We start from the raw sequence: 14465 nt of genomic DNA on the forward strand, positions 1-14465 counted from the left end.
GAATGTGGTGATTGACAGAGTCGAAGCCTTGGCCAGGTCGATGAATACGGCTGCACAGTAATGTCTCTTATCGATGGCGGTTATGATATCGTTTAGGACCTTAAGCGTAGCTGAGGTGCACCCATTACCAGCTCTGAAACCAGAGTGCATAGCAGAGAAGGTACGGTGGGATTTGAAGTGGTCGGTATCTGTTTGTTGACTTGGCTTTCGAAGACCTTAGAAAGGCAGGGTTGGATAGATATGTCTATAGCAATTTGGGTCTAGAGTGTCTCCCCCTTTGAAGAGGGGGATGACCGCGGCAGCTTTCCAATCTTTGGGAATCTCAGACAATACGAAAGAGAGGTTGAACAGGCTAGTAATAGGGGTTGCAACAATTTCAACAGATCATTTTAAAAAGAGAGGGTCCAGATTGTCTAGCCCGGCTGATTTGTAGGGGTCCAGGTATTGCAGTTCTTTAAGAACATCAGCTATCTGGATTTGGGTGAAGTAGAAATGGGGGAGGCTAGGGCCTCCCGGGTGGCGCAGTGGTCTAGGGCACTGCATCGCAGTGCTAGCTGCGCCACCAGAGTCTCTGGGTTCGCGCCCAGGCTCTGTCGCAGCCGGCCGCGACCGGGAGGTCCGTGGGGCGACGCACAATTGGCATAGCGTCGTCCGGGTTAGGGAGGGTTTGGCCGGTAGGGATATCCTTGTCTCATCGCGCTCCAGCGACTCCTGTGGCGGGCCGGGCGCAGTGCCAATGCTTGGGCGAATTGCTGTGGGGAGTGCTGGATCTTCGAAGCAGGGCGCCTATCAAGTGGGTTATGTCTGGGGTGGTGCTAGAAGTGAATGCAAAGGATATACGTGAATAATTGGATCAAGTGGTTGGTGCTCACCATCTGACCCACGTGCTTGATAGAGTGAGGAAGCCCACGTGAATAATTGGATCAAGTGGTTGGTGCTCACCATCTGACCCACGTGCTTGATAGAGTGAGGAAGCCCACTTAATCCATTCTATTGTTTTTTGAAGAAGAGTTTCTCCCTTCTCACGTGTATTTGTGAGATACCCTGTAAAAACCTTCATCCCCAAACCCATGCAGTGTGATAAATGCAAATTATTTGGTCAAGTGTGTATCGATGGGAGGAGTATCATATGCCAGCAGAGCATAAATGCTGCAATTGCAGTGGTGAACGTGGGCCTGAATTCTTGAAGTGCCCTGTTAGTGTGAAGGAGACAGAGGTGGCAAGAATAAGGGCTGTCCAGCATGACTCCTATCCGGAGCTGGTGAGAAGACATAATGGTAGTAAGAATAGAGACACCAGTGAATATTCCTTGTCAACAGAGGGATCCTGACCTGTTGCAAGGTGGACTCTGTAGCGTTTAATGCATTGGTTCTCAACCGCACAGTGCAAATCTGAGAAAATAGGCATCGTTGTGAGTGCGGCTGAATGTGTTTTGGGATTTATGGATTTTGCCCGAGGCTGTGTAGGGATGTTATTTGAACTGTGACTGAAGGAGTGGGTTTGTTTTTTATTTAGTTATTGTCTTTTGTATGATGTCGGGGTCCCCCTCCCTCGCACACACCTTTCCCGCAATATAAAATGTTTGTCTCACTACCTCTTACAGTAGGTGACGGCAATACACAGTAGGTTGTAGTCTGCCATTAAACCCCAAAGAATCCACACACACTAACAAGCCAACGTAGCCGGGTAGAACACTTCTAGCAGCAGAAGTGCACATTTTCCATATAGATTTCAAGGAAGTTTCCACAACGTCTCACACAATGAGGTAAAGTACATATATTTACACGTATGTGATTTAGATAGCTTTCAATAATAAATCACCAAACGCATTTCACCACTAGTTAAAACTTCGCTCGAGGTGTTCTAGCTAGCTAACGTTAGCGCCGTAAGCGTACGCTACGTCGTGTGGCGTACAGAGCTAGCTATCTTGTGCTAGAGCACGCCCCTTATATGTTTATTAATACGTAACTTTCAACGTCGTTTATTAATGTTACATCATACGTTTCTTTGTGTTCAACACTTTGAATCAAGTTTATGAATGTGTTGTCACTTCTTCATTTGCCAGAGGCGTGAGGGGTCGAGGTCGTGGTGGCCGTTTTGGGGCTTGCGGGGGAGTACCTGTACTAGGGTAAGCACCTTCTGAACACCACACTGAACATTGCAAAGTGTGCGCCCGTAGTAATGTTTGAGGTACATTTATATTTAAACTCAAACCAACTCAGGAAATTCATCTGTGAAATGGCCCTCCCTTTATGATCTCCATCAATTGTAGATTTTTCCCATTTGTCCCTCACATCCCATTTGACCTCACCAAGAATACTTGGTGAGTATTCTTGTTCAGTTTCAAAGAAATGCCATATGTTGTTGTATTGAACACCAAAGTTGTGGTTAATATTACCATCCTTGAGCTTCCACATTTCTTCTCACCACCCTGCTCCACAACACTCTTTAGATGCAGAGTTTCCTTCTACTAGAAATAATTGGACTGATGGGAAGATGTTGCTACTTACATAATACAACATGATGTGTTAATAAATATCTATTTCCCCTTGTCTCAGTGTGAAATAGCCTTCCCTTGCCTGAAGCCTGCCCCTGATGAGACAGCCTTCAGTGAGGCCCTACTGAAGAGGAACCAGGACCTTGGCCCCACCTCTGTTGAACAGGTCCGTTACTAAGCGCACACGTGTTTACATGACCATTTACTATTTTAAACATGTTCACAAGCAGCAGACTGTACAACTGGAGTAATTCAAGTGAGGTGGCCTGACCAGACACTACAGCAGCAAGTGCCTTTTTTTAGTTGTGTGTCTGTAATATAAGCTGGGAATAATATCCACTTATGGTAATGGTCGCTTTCCTGCCGAACTAGATGCGCCGGTGCAGCATTGCATCAACCAATGGTAGCATGCCAAGTCAATCGACTGGGCATCAATTGCTATATCATGTGATGCCAAGTCAATCGACTGGGCATCAATTGCTATATCATATGATGTGGTTAGCTAATATGTCTAATACTGTAACGGGAATTTCCATGTGAAGAAAAAAAGCAGGCAGTCATTGATAAAATCTCTGGTTTATTACAAGTTGCAAAGGAGAGACACCTCCAGAACAGGAGCAGAGAAAATGTCTAACAATCCTTCTCTGAGAAGGCCCTTCTATATTAATCACACCGTACCGAATGTTCTTTAAACACAAGCCCGAGAGGCTTGTAGGAAGTCACAACATCAGGGTTGTATATTCATTACGTTTTGCAACAGAAACCGTTTACCTTTAAGAAGCAAATGGAATGGAATGAAATGGGGAGAGGCCTACTTGAATTTGTCAAATAGAAACACATTTTCTGTTTGGAGTAAATCGCTTTTGTTGCAAAACATTTTGCTGCAGAATCATCGTAATGAATACACCCCTGCTGCTACAGAATCACACAGTTACCAGGTTTCCATCCTACCTTCTTATGCAAGTAAAGTACATGACGGATAAAAAAAATGTTACGACAGGTCTGATGGAAACAGCAAATTTGTTAACTTTCCAAATGTCGCCAAAACAAAATACGCTAGACGAGGTGGGATCTTTTTGTGTCGGTAAAATTAAGTATGTGAGAGATGGCGGTAGAAATGCCTTTATGTACAAATATTTATTTACTAACCATATCAAAATAAACTGCGATTCACACAAAAATATTTTGTGCTCCTCTCACTACGACTCGGGAAAACATGGTTTATTTGGCTACAGATGAAATATGTTATGAACATTACAGGGTGGTTAAGCGCACGGTGATGAGCTTGATGTTCCTTTCCAATAAATATTGAGGGTTTTATTCTGATGACATGATGATCAATGTTTGGCTACCATTTAACAAACAAAAATAATCTCTCTCTCATCATGTAGGTAGCCTACCTGCACTGTATCTGTGAGCTGTTGGCTAAAGTGCACGTGCCAAGACCAGAGATTTGCTGTATAACGCAACATTTCTTACCAAACCAACAGTCGATTTGAGAATGTGATAGAAACCCATTTAACTTGTATTTTTGTATTCAGTACATGAGAATTGAACCGCAAAAGTTATTATGTGCACTACGTCATCACGCAGAGACTGTTATCCGTAACAAGTCAATTTGATGGAAACACATCTCTGGTGAGAGAATTGATTTAGTTTGTATGCAGATTTTAGAATATTCACATGAAAATCTGTTGCCAATTGGATAGAAGCCTAACTACTGTCAGTAAAAACTAAATGCACAACATTCAACACTTGGCAGACATTTGATACAGGTCAAAGGTAAAATCATCAGTACATAGTTACATCAGATAATGATAGATTAACAGGCGCCAAATGGCTTCATTAAATATGGTACTTAAACATTCATGGTTAACTCCTTTTTCCCTTCCCCAAGGGAATGCTTCTGTCTGCATGGGGAGCCACAGATACAATCTACTGCAGCCATCATCCTCAACATACCACACCCGTTCTGCCAGTCACATTCTATTAAAGGTCCCCAAAGCACACACGTCCCTGGGTCGCTCGACTTTTCAGTTCGCTGCAGCTAGGGACTGGAACGAGCTGCAACAAACACTTAAACTGGACAGTTTTCTCAATCGCTTCATTCAAAGACTCAATCATGGACACTCTTACTGACAGTTGTGGCTGCTTTGTGTGATGTATTTGTAGTCTCTGCCTTCTTGCCCTTTGTGGTGTTTGCCCAATAATGTTTACCCTGTTTTGTGCTTCTGCCGTGTTGTGCTTCTACCATGTTGTTGCTACCATGCTGTGTTGCTGCCATACTATGTTGTTGTCTTAGGTCTCTCTTTATGTAGTGTTGTCTCTCTTGTCGGGATGTGTGTTTTGGAGGAGGCCTTTTGGTAGGCTGTAATTGTATTAAGAATTTGTTCATAACTGGCTTGCTTAGTTAAATAAATACAAATAAATGTTTATTACCTATCAATCTATATCCACAGTAACTCAAATACAGGTATATAGTTACTATAATTTCCCATTACAAATACCTAATTGTTGTAAGATCTGGCATGTGTCTGCAATGTTTACGGGCAAGAACTGTTGTGGCTGTGATGTGGGTTTCAAGTGCTCAAGATGTTGTGTGTGTTTATGGCAGTTTGATTTCAGACACTTGGTGGCAGCCTACTCCATAGTTTAGTGGTGCCCGATGTGTTACTTCACTCCAGCTGTGTGCTTCATAGACCAGTGTTTCTTAACCCATTTTGAACCAGTATCCAGGATGACACCAATTAAACTAGCACATTAGAACTGCCATCAGACAGTAGTTTTAAAACCTTTTCTCTCTGTCTTCTAGTCATCCATCTTGTCACTGGTCAACAGGATCACCAACGTCATTGACAACGTCATCGTTTCAGCTGGGGCTGATGAAGTGGTACGTACTACAGTGTCAGATTTGATCTCAACGGAGAAATAGTTTGGTGAATCCTCAAATGCAGGGATGAGGGAATTTCAAACAAGTTAGTTGAGTTGAATGTAACATTGTTTTCATACTTTTCTAACTCTAGGAAATTGAGGAAATGAGACAGGTGGGCTGGCTCCTACAAGAAAGGCACCATGACAACAGGACACAATGTTGCAGACCTTGCTGTCATTCTGAAGATATTGCCTTCTGGAAAGTTTTTACCTAAATGCATTTCTAATGCCCCTATTACTTGATAATCACTACTCTGAGGAAATGGGGTAGTGGATGGAACACGGTCAAAACTGACCACTAATATGACTGTTTCTCCCAGTGGAGACAGTGACCGCGCTGGGCACCAAGGTAGTGGAGACCCTACGCACACAGGACCCTTCGGAAGGTAATGCACATCACTTTTCTTTACATTATCATCAGTCTTTTCCTCATACATCTCCCCTCAGAAACAATCTGAGATTATGACCTTGGTAAACTACAGTATGTGTTTGAATATGTTTCCCCAGTACTCTCCATGCTGCCCAATGAGATGGGCTTTGAGATCAGTTCGGCCGACGCCACCGTGAAGATCCTCATTGCCACCGTGCCCCACAACATGCGCAAGCTGGAGCCTGATGTGCACAGTACATATAGTTTAGCGAGGATTAACAGTCACACTCTTACAATGGATGGGGGATGAAGGGTGGATGGAGGCATCCAGAGATATGGGGATGGTTTAGCTGTTAACCTTTCACCTCTACTGTCTGTACCCTCTGATCAAAGAAGCCAGTCGCTGAAGTATTGCTATTATAGCTGACGTGAGGGACTAAAACATCAATGTCAGGCAGGTTTAGCCAGATATATTGAGTGATTTCTGTCTGCCTCCCTTCTCCACAGTCGATATGAAGCTCCTGCAGAACTCCCTGGCTGCCGTTCGCCACGCTCGCTGGTTTGAAGAAAATGCCTCCCACTCCACGTGAGCTGCCACTGCGAACACCCACCCACCCACCTATGGTTTCATCAGTAGTTTATATTTTTTCCTGTAAATTTTGGAATGACATATTGTTTATGTTAAATGTACCTATCCAAACATGTCAATTTGTCTGTGTGTGTGTGTGGGGGGGGTCTGGTTCTGGCCTATCAGGGTGAAGGTCCTGGCCAGTTTGCTGAAGGACCTGAGGACCCGCTTCCCAGGGTTTGAACCCCTTACCCCCTGGATGTTGGACTTACTGGTGAGCCCCATGCACAGCTGTTTGCTTACACTCAATTTATCGATTTTATGTTGTATGCCTGTCCTGACCCTATTTTAGCAAACTGGTTGTAGAGTTTGTGTGTTGAACCTGAAGAGGTGTAAAAACCACTCCCATATGTTAGTGTCCTCATTAGACTTCAGTGTGGGCATAATATTTGGATTTCCTGGACCTCATGTAGTGGACATGCTCCTGACAAGCTTCATTTGGAGGAGAGGTTTTGGTTTGCTCAGCAGTTGGATACGCACTCAGGAGTCTCTGGGTGTCATTCATTACCCAAGCAAACTGCACTTTACGAGGCCGAAGAAATGGCCAGCCCTGCTATTTTAGCGTTGACACAACAGTCAATATGTGTACTGGCACAAGATGCTGCCTGCCTGCTTAGTCTGTTTTTCCGTGGTGAAGATTTTCAGTTTCTCTCTCTCTCTCTCTCTGTCCAGGGTCACTCTGCAGTCATGAACAACCCCAGCAGACAGCCACTAGCCCTCAATGTGATCTTCAGGCGGAGCCTGCAGATGCTGTCATCAGGGCTTTTCTTGCCTGGTTCAGCTGGGATCGCAGACCCCTGTGAGAATGGACACTACCGTGTATTCACTGTCATGAACCTGGAGCAACAGGTACTTACCTGCCGGCCTCTCTCCATTACATTTACATGTTTTGTCATTTAGCAGATGCTCTTATCCAGAGCAATTAGGGTTGAGTGCCTTGCTCAAGGGCACATCGACAGATTTTTCACCTAGTCGGCTCTGGGATTCAAACCAGCAACCTTTTGGTTACTGGCTCAGCACTCTTAAGCGCTATGCTACCCGCCGGCCTGTCTCTTATCCTATCTGGTAAGAGTGTAAACCTGTACTTTCTGAATGCAATCTTGAATTATTGTTTGATTTCTGTTTTTTTTGCTTGTCTAAACCGTAGTCTGCGAGACAGTAGTCGTGGCCTAATTTGTAATACTAAGGTAACAAACAATACATTTTCAGTGTGTTCTCCACATTATACCAAGATGCTGACATAATATTTGCTCTGTCCAGGACATGGTGTGCCTCACTGCTCAGACCCTGGTGAGGTTGCTGTCTCATGGCGGCTACATGAAGATTCTGGGTCTGGATGGAGACGCTAGCTGTAAGTCAACTCACCTGAACATGAGGCATTTGCTGCACTTTTATTAATGATTGAACTTTCTCCCCCACGCACGTTTACCTGTTCTGTCCTCTCTGGTCAGATCTGGTGGTGGAGACATCCACGTGGGATGGAGTGACAGAGAAGGCGTATGAGAAGATGCCGGAGTTGGAATTGGAGGTGGATGATGTTGATAGTGATGTAGAAATGGAGGGCATGGATGCTAAAGAGGGCATGGACGCTAAAGAGTGATTGTGGTAAAGGGCTTTATTCAGTTTATCATTCGACTGTGTTGCATGGTCCCCTTCTGAGGAGGGATGGGGATTTATATTTTATTTTTGTACCGTCTCCTACCCGCGCCCAGTTTAAGGGCTTGTTTTGTTTTCAGACAAACCTGATACTAGGAACACAAGGTGTGGCTTCCTATGTTTCATTTCATATCAAGTCTTGTTAACAGAAATTGAACTATTTTCTCTTGGCTTATTGTGTCAAAGATTTTGATAAAAAAAAAGTTGAATTGGAAAATCTTATTTCTATGGTCACTCCCAATTGATGGTGCTCCAGTGTACAGTTTCTCACTGAGCTGGCTGTCAAAAATGGATAGATCATGTCAGTTTGGTGTCTGAAGATACTGAGCAGCCAGTGGAGACCAGACGTGTCTCTGTTTATGTTATCTGGACTATTACATACAGCGGTGGTGTTGTCAGTAATAACTGGGCTTTAATCAATGAACCCAATTACGGAGTCCCTTGACAGAAGAACTGCAAAATGTCATAATCAGTTAGAGGAGCTGTGATGGGAGGGGGAGGCAGTAAGCTGCTAGCACTCAGCAATTAAACCCAAGGCTGGCTAATTGAGGTTTTCTCTGGCTAGATGGAGATCGAGCCATGGCTGATAGAATATCATCTATTTTGTTTGATATGAGTGCACAAAATACTATGCTATTGGTATGAAATCTTTAAAGTATCTGTTTCAGTGCTTTCGTAAGCCATTGAACTCAAGGATTTATTCTGTCCCACACATCGAACAGAGCTTTTTCAATATTTAAACTTTTTCTTGAATAATTAAGCTGAAAAAACATGCCGTAGTTATTGTTGATACTCCAGCTGACTAACCACATCCTCTTCAAATGGAATGTTGCAACTGTGGTTTTGGAGTACTTGTCCTCAGACGGCAGAGGTTTCAACTTTTGCACCCTTCTGAGGGTTCCAACCATTCTGAGAAAAAACATAGCTGGATGTTTAAGGAATTTTATTCCTATATGTTAGCAACCAATTCAATTAAAACACTCGGCCCATACATAAGAATTTGTAAGATACTTATTAGCATAAAATGGACAGAAACCAGTCTCAAAATCAATCAATCAATAGCGTTTATTCTCGAGAGTACTGATCATAGTACAGTTTACATCAGGTTAAATAATAAAACTGACGTCATAGGTTTTAAAATGTCCTTCCTCCTCTCGGATACAATGGCAGTACAGTTAGCGTTCTTATTGTCTGCCACCTGTTAAACAATCTGCAACCAGCCCAAGGTCTCACCCCTCCCTGGGTAGAGACAGAATTTCCTGTAAGGAACACATCATTCCAGCCTGTCTGAAGATAACTCCATTCTTTCTAACAAGGAACACATTATATTCAGCATTATGATTATAATAAGATTCATTCATCCATACAGTAACATAGTAGTATTCTGTTTAGTTATAATTCTAAGTCAAATGTATACATATTTAGTCATTATCCATAAAAATCCCGTAACACTGGATAGACTACTTTTGTGTCAAAATAACAGAAATTATGCCGTTTTTTTTCTCTTGGACCTTGACCATGGTTAGCTTTTCAATGGGTTGTTGATTTGCAGTATTTGTCCACTCGTACCTGTATGCAGTTTGAAAATGGCAGATTTGGACACTAATAAGCTTCTAAATTGGAACGCTGTACAGTAACATGCTATACGTGAAATCAGAGCTCTGGATCTGCGTTTCACAGCTCTATATTGGTTTTGACAGACAGCTCTATATTGGTTTTGACAGACAGCCGTTCTGAACTTGAGCACCGCGTAGGACAACAAGTTGCCCCCATCCCTAGTGGTTAGAGCGTTAGCCTAGTGGTTAGAGCGTTGGGCCAGTAACTGAAAGGTTGCTAGATCGAATCCCAGAGCTGACAAGGTAAAAATCTGTCTTTCTGCCCCTGAACAAGGCAGTTAACCCTCTGCCATTGTAAATAAGAATTTGTTCTTAACAGATTTGCGTAGTTAAATATAAAAAATAAATTACGTCTTTTGTATTCTCTATGTATTTTCAAAGATGAGACATTGACAACTATTAATAAATATGGCTTTGCTGTCATACAAGCAAGCCAAACACCGTGAGTACAAATGGGCACTTCACATTACCATATGAAACTTCTAATATACAGTGTTCATGTTTATGATCACTATGTTTGTACAGTTACAATATGTTATGTGGTTATACCCTGGGTTGTACTGAACAGAATGAGTCCATGTTTGTTGTATTGTGAAGAACATTTGCTGTGGACCATGCATCTGAATGCACTCATGACAACATTCTATGCTCACAAATTACGACCTGCTTCTCTGAATTGCCTTGTGAAAGCATAACACTGTAAGATCATATTTTATAATTTTGCTAGTCATATTGGCAATAGAACAAGCTTTCAAATTATGCCCACCTGACCCAGATTGCGATTTATATTGGGCAGTTTTTTGATTGCGTAAACAACCGTAATTGTGTAAAGGATGGATGAACTGCTGTGTTCCAAACAACTACAAGTGTTCTTGCTCTAGTTCCTCAATGGCAGAGCAAGGAGACAGTAAATATAAAATGCACCAAAATAATCAACAGTCATGTTTGGATTGTCCTGTCAGGTGAACTGTTGTCCTTACCTTTAGTCTTAATATCCCCATAATCTCAACTGTTCCCTTTTAATAGCTGCCATGGGTATACATATGATTTCCATATTTCTTCTGTAAGAAACATTTCAATTCATCCCTATCCATATAGGCCAATTCCCACACATGTAATTCAGCAATGTATGTCTATGGAATTCAATGACTGGGGACAATGTAATTAAATCTGCATGATAGAATTTGGCCTTCAGCAGTGGCTATCCCGTTGCTATGCTGTAGCAGAGCCATTCTGATAAGAATAGAAAAAAGTAAAATGACTGCAGGCAAAACAATTATAATTCAAAACCGATTTGACATGTTGGAGCTGATATGTGACGAGAGAGGTGTGTGTGTGTATGTATGTTATATATACAGTGGGGAGAACAAGTATTTGATACACTGCCGATTTTGCAGGTTTTCCTACTTACAAAGCATGTAGAGGTCTGTCATTTTTATCATAGGTACACTTCAACTGTGAGAGACGGAATCTAAAACAAAAATCCAGAAAATCACATTGTATGATTTTTAAATAATTAATTTGCATTTTATTGCATGACATAAGTATTTGATCACCTACCAACCAGTAAGAATTCCGGCTCTCACAGACCTGTTAGTTTTTCTTTAAGAAGCCCTCCTGTTCTCCACTCATTACCTGTATTAACTGCACCTGTTTGAACTCGTTACCTGTATAAAAGACACCTGTCCACACACTCAATCAAACAGATTCCAACCTCTCCACAATAGCCAAGACCAGAGAGCTGTGTAAGGACATCAGGGATAAAATTGTAGACCTGCACAAGGCTGGGATGGGCTACAGGACAATAGGCAAGCAGCTTGGTGAGAAGGAAACAACTGTTGGCGCAATTATTAGAAAATGGAAGAAGTTCAAGATGACGGTCAATCACCCTCGGTCTGGGACCTGTCTCTTATACACATCTAGATGTGTATAAGAGACAGGCCCAGAACTACACGGCAGGACCTGGTCAATGACCTGAAGAGAGCTGGGACCACAGTCTCAAAGAAAACCATTAGTAACACACTACGCCGTCATGGATTAAAATCCTGCAGCGCACGCAAGGTCCCCCTGCTTAAGCCAGTGCATGTCCAGGCCCGTCTGAAGTTTGCCAATGACCATCTGGATGATCCAGAGGAGGAATGGGAGAAGGTCATGTGGTCTGATGAAAAATAGAGCTTTTTGGTCTAACTCCACTCGCCGTGTTTGGAGGAAGAAGAAGKATGAGTACAACCCCAAGAACACCATCACAACCGTGAAGCATGGAGGTGGAAACATCATTCTTTGGGGATGCTTTTCTGCAAAGGGGACAGGACGACTGCACCGTATTGAGGGGAGGATGGATGGGGCCATGTATCGCGAGATCTTGGCCAACAACCTCCTTCCCTCAGTAAGAGCATTGAAGATGGGTCGTGGCTGGGTCTTCCAGCATGACAACGACACGAAGCACACAGCCATGGCAACTAAGGAGTGGCTCCGTAAGAAGCATCTCAAGGTCCTGGAGTGGCCTAGCCAGTCTCCAGACCTGAACCCAATAGAAAATCTTTGGAGGGAGCTGAAAGTCCGTATTGCCCAGCGACAGCCCCGAAACCTGARGGATCTGGAGAAGATCTGTAGGGAGGAGTGGGCCAAAATCCCTGCTGCAGTGTGTGCAAACCTAGTCAAGAACGACAGGAAACGTATGATCTCTGTAATTGCAAACAAAGGTTTCTGTACCAAATATTAAGTTCTGCTTTTCTGATGTATCAAATACTTATGTCATGCAATAAAATGCAAATTAATTACTTAAAAATCATACAATGTGATTTTCTGGATTTTTGTTTTAGATTCCGTCTCTCATAGTTGAAGTGTACCTATGATAAAAATTACAGACCTCTACATGCTTTGTAAGTAGGAAAACCTGCAAAATCGGCAGTGTATCAAATACTTGTTCTCCCCACTATATATATATATGCCTAGGGCTGTGACTGTCATGGAATTTTGGATGACGGTTATTGGTCAGCCAAATGACCGTGGTCAAAATTATAATCGTGAATAGCAAAATATATATATTTAATACGCACATTCTCTCGTCCGCTCCTGACTTACTGTATGTGCTGTGCTGCTGCAGGGAGGGGGTGTTACCTAGGAAACTAGACTTGTTTGCTACAACACCATGTTGTGCATTGCTGAAATAAACAAAGTTTCATGTTGCAAAGGGTCCATGTTACTGCGGAAACTGACTCAACCGCATGAATGCCCGGCCGTCCCGTCTTCAGTCAGCTGTTGTTTTTTTACGGTTATGGCAGTTATTTTATTTTCATGACGGTCTTCATCCTTAATCGTTGGTTACACAATTATACGGTAATTGTGTCAGCCTGTAAATAAAAAAAGATCTGAGGCTTTAAAAATAAATAGTAGAATAATCAACTTTGTTAAAATGTTTTACTTGAACCAAAGCATTAATTTTTAATTCCATTACAGAATGTGAGACCTAACCTGGTGGAAACGGGGATGTAGGCTAGTATGTACCAGAGGAAAAGTCACGGCTCCATGATGATAGCAGACAGCCATGTTCAAAAGCTTGGGATGAGATGTCAGGTTGTTTTTTTGTTTTAGTGTGTGCTGGCTTTGTGACCCTAAACTCATTTTTAAACTTAGAAAACTGACTTATCTTTTTATTTCAAAAAGTAGGATTTCTTTCCAATCTAATAAAATGATGCAGCACAGAAAGAAGATGAATGTCAAATTCGCTCAACAGCAAGCATTAATATGTTTTGTTGACGTTCAGGGACACTGATGAGCATCTTGCCCTGAGCCGATGGGGAGGGTACGGAATGTGAATTTTGCACACAATCTGCTGAGACAGATTGAGTGAACTGAGTCGTTCTTTCACTCAGCAACTCTCTTCTTCCCTCCCAGTCGGCATCTCATGGGAACAACAGTGAGACGTAACAGAAACCTAATTTGCAGCAGGGTATAATGCTGTCCCAGTGCCATATTCATTTTGCCAACCAGGTAATCTGTTCATGTGGGACAAAATGCACCTTATATGAGCTTCTTTTGTGGTGATCTTCTGGAAAACGGCCACCCATAACTATTGTAACATGAAATCTTCAGTCTTCTACTGGCAGCCCGGTGAATGTGATATGGTCATTGATATAGATCTAATTAATTACATACAATTGAAGTCGTAAGTTTTCTTACACTTATGTTGGAGTCATTAAAACTTGTTTTTCAACCACTCCACAAATTTCTTGTTAACAAACTATAGTTTTGGCAAGTCGGATAGGACATCTACTTTGTGCATGACACAAGTAATTTTTCCAGCAATTGTTTACAGACAGATTATTTCTTTTATAATTCACTGTATCACAATTCCAGTGGGTCAGAAGTTTACATACACTAAGTTGACTGTGCCTTTAACCAGCTTGGAAAATTCCAGAAAATTATGTCATGGCTTTAGAAGCTTCTGATAGGCTAATTGACATCATTTGAGTCAATTGGAGGTGTACCTGTGGATGTATTTCAAGGCATACCTTCAAACTCAGTGCCTCTTCGCTTGACATCATGGGAAAATCAAAAGAAATCAGCCAAGACCTCAGAAAAAGTTTTTTTTCCAAACGCCTGAAGGTACCACGTTCATCTGTACAAACAATAGTATGCAAGTATAAACACCATGGGACCACGCAGCCGTCATACCGCTCAGGAAGGAGACGCATTCTGTCTCCTAGAGATGAATGTACTTTGGTGCGAAAAGTGCAAATCAATCCCAAAACAACAGCAAAGGAC

General features: G+C 42.4%; 1 protein-coding gene and 1 pseudogene across 1 annotated transcript in view; one reads left to right on the forward strand and one right to left on the reverse strand.

Moving 5' to 3' along the window:
• The window catches only part of LOC111965006 (DNA-directed RNA polymerase III subunit RPC7-like), a 737315-nt gene that overhangs the window by 588945 nt on the left and 133905 nt on the right, over positions 1-14465 (reverse strand). The window lies entirely within an intron of this gene.
• Positions 1993-11593, forward strand: LOC111965025 (interleukin enhancer-binding factor 2 homolog; annotated as a pseudogene).

Source organism: Salvelinus sp. IW2-2015, linkage group LG6.1 (genome assembly GCF_002910315.2).
Source record: "Salvelinus sp. IW2-2015 linkage group LG6.1, ASM291031v2, whole genome shotgun sequence".
Classification (NCBI taxonomy): Eukaryota; Metazoa; Chordata; class Actinopteri; order Salmoniformes; family Salmonidae; genus Salvelinus; species Salvelinus sp. IW2-2015.